General features: G+C 37.5%; 1 pseudogene; it reads left to right on the forward strand.

Moving 5' to 3' along the window:
• The first annotated feature begins 224 nt into the window (after positions 1 to 224).
• LOC101347720 (neuroepithelial cell-transforming gene 1 protein pseudogene) lies at positions 225 to 2,167 on the forward strand (annotated as a pseudogene).
• The last annotated feature ends 1,002 nt before the right edge of the window (positions 2,168 to 3,169 follow it).

The following is a 3,169-nucleotide window of genomic DNA, read 5'->3' on the forward strand; positions in this document are numbered from 1 at the left end:
GTGAGAACATCAATAGTTGCTATAGATAATCAACCAACTGATATAATAATGATATGCTGCCCAAAGATAACTTTCTTCAGTGTTAGAAGTATTGTGATTTGAAATGGGTCCTCTACTACATTTAGTTTATGATTACATAAATTAGCAGTGGATACTATCAGAGACAAGAAGAAAAACAGCCAGCCCACTCCCTGTCCCATGCTCCCTCCCATTTCTTTTCCCATTCTTGGTGTCAGATCATGACCTACCATGGCCAACGACATCACTTTAAAGTCATTGTTAGAGTCCATACACTCTTATCAACAGGGAACCCTATTTATAGTCTCTGTGTTTAACATAAATCATAATTGAGTCCTTTAAATTTAGCACCAGTGCTACCCAGGAGAAAAGCAGATGCAAAATATTCATGTCTGGAAGCTGTTACACCACAAGGAAGAGACATGGGTAAATGGCTGCCAGAGGTGGCTGAGCACGCAGAAGAAAAGTGATCCGAGTCAGTAGCGCTGACGCGGATGTGGATCACTTGTAAAGATTTTAAGGAATACTTGGTAAAGCATGGTGGCGCAGGATGAGATTGGAGGTCTCCTACCTATTAAAAGGACTATTCGAATCCTAGATGTTAATAATCAGTCCTTCAGAGAACAAGAGGAGCCAAGCAATAAAAGAGTCTGACCTCTAGCTCGGGTCACATCATTGGCAAATTTAATCTCTCCCGTAAGAAATGGAGCAGTCAGACGTTTTGGTCAAACAGTACAGTCATTTACCCTTCGTAGTGACAACAGATCCCCGGCTTCTGCCCATAAATCATATAGCAGATCAACAGTCCCAACGCCTACCAAAAGAAGAAACAGTGTTCTATGGTCAGAAATGTTAGACATCAGTATGAAGAAGTCTTTAACTACCGAAGAAATCAAACGTCAGTAGGCAATATATGAAATGTCCCGAGGTGAACAGGATTTAATTGAGGATCTGAACCTTGCAAGAAAGGCCTACCATTATCCCATGCTAAAGTTATCTGTTATGTCAGAAGAGGAACTCACACATATATTTGGTGATTTGGATGCTTATATACCTCTGCATGAAGATTTGCTGGCAAGAATAGGAGAAGCAACTAAGCCTGATGGAACAGTGGAACAGATTGGTCATATTCTTGTGAACTGGTTGCCAGGCTTGAATGCCTACAAGGTCTACTGTAGTAACCAGCTTGCAGCCAAAGCTCTTCTTGATCAAAAGAAGCAAGATCCAAGAGTCCAAGACTTCCTCCAGCGGTGTCTTGAGTCTCCTTTCAGCCGAAAACTAGATCTTTGAAGCTTCTTAGATATTCCTCGAAGCCGCCTAGTCAAATACCCTATACTGATAAAAGAAATTCTTAGACACACTCCAAAAGACCACCCTGATGTTCAGCTTCTAGAGGAAGCGGTATTGATAATACAAGAAGTTCTCTCTGATATCAACTTGAAGAAAGGTGAATCAGAATGCCAGTATTACATTGACAAACTGGAGTATCTGGATGAAAAGCAGAGGGATCCTAGAATTGAAGCAAGTAAAGTATTGCTTTGCCATGGGGAACTGAAGAATAAAAATGGACATAAACTTTACATTTTCCTGTTTCAAGACATCTTGGTTTTGACTCGACCTGTTACACGAAATGAGTGTCACTCTTACCAGGTTTACCAGCAGCCAATCCCAGTCCAGGAGCTGGTCTTAGAAGACCTGCTGGATGGAGATGTGAGAATGGGAAGATCCTTTCGAGGGGCTTTTACCAATTCAGATAAAGCTAAAAATATCTTTAGAGTTCACTTCCAAGACCTGTCTCCAGGCCAGTCTCGCATAAGCAAATAAGCAGCTGTGGTTCAATTGCATTCAGACCGCTATTGCCCCTTTCTAGCAGGCCGCCAGTCCAACAGAGCTTAAGGATTTGCCAGAGCTCAATGAAGAGTGTGAGGAGAACAACCTCTCTGCATTGAATATCAAAGCCCAGAGAAGGGTTTCAACAGCTTCTAGTATTATTCAAGTAGAAGTTGATGAACATGCTTCAGAATGTGGTTCCAGTGTGCAAACAGCAGAAGACACGAAGAACATAAAAGCACACAGAACAAAGTCTGTGTTCCGGAAAGCAAGGGACAAAGCCCAGTTAAGTGGCAAATGGAAAGAGACTTTGGTATAAAGAAAACTGTATTAACTGATGGAGAAACTGTTTATTTATAAATGTGTACTTTTTTTTTTCTTGTAATGTGAGCATGGGAATGTTATAGGGTTACTTTATACCAGTTTAACATTTTCTGTGTTTTTGGTTGTTTTTTTGTTTTAGTTTGTTTGTTTTTGGTTTTTTTAATGGCAGCTAAAGGTATACAAAATTACTGTTAAATTACAGGCTTTTTTTTTTTTAAAGATATAATTTTTTTGGTTTATTTAGAACATGCAAGCCTGATATCTTTATCAAATGAAATATACATGAAATGCATTTTCTTCTAATTCTGGATTCATCATGACTTTCTAGTACCAACCAATTGTGATATCTACAACACTTGCCCAAAGTTAGAATTTTGCAAATACTGGAATTTTACCAGTGTTTTCTTTGCTTGCAGAATTTGAAATCCTAACATTGGTACATAAAATCTACATGAAATATATATTTGCAGTATTTCAGAATTTACATTGAAATGTAACTTCCTTGGAAAACAAACCATAAAACTTTACAAGTTTTCCATTTTATCAACTGGAAATGCTTTATATTACTTTTTCACTGCACATTCCTCATTTTTCATTCATTTAAACTGCCGATTATTTAATTATTTTTTTATTGTAAAGTAGCTTTTAGTATCTGCTTCTATTTTTTTACTTTGATGCCTTTTCAAATTGGCATGCCTTTAAAAGTATTTTTTTCCTTGATTTAAAATGTGTATGTATGTGTCTGTATATACATATATGTATTTTTAAATCATATTAACTTCACCAAGTGAAACCAAGCCATACTGTTTTTGAGCCAATTAAGAAAATTGCAGTTATTAAAAAGTAGCATTTTGGGGTGATGAACACACATGAAATGTCTTAGTATGTTCTAGACTACTGAACTAAAACCACCTTAAGAACTAAGTTGAAAGTTTTAGCATGGCCTGAAAAGCAAGAGGGAAGGCAAAATGACTGGTAATAAGTTTTTTTAAGAGGG

This window comes from Trichechus manatus, unplaced genomic scaffold (assembly GCF_000243295.1).
Source record: "Trichechus manatus latirostris isolate Lorelei unplaced genomic scaffold, TriManLat1.0 scaffold00222, whole genome shotgun sequence".
NCBI lineage: Eukaryota > Metazoa > Chordata > Mammalia > Sirenia > Trichechidae > Trichechus > Trichechus manatus.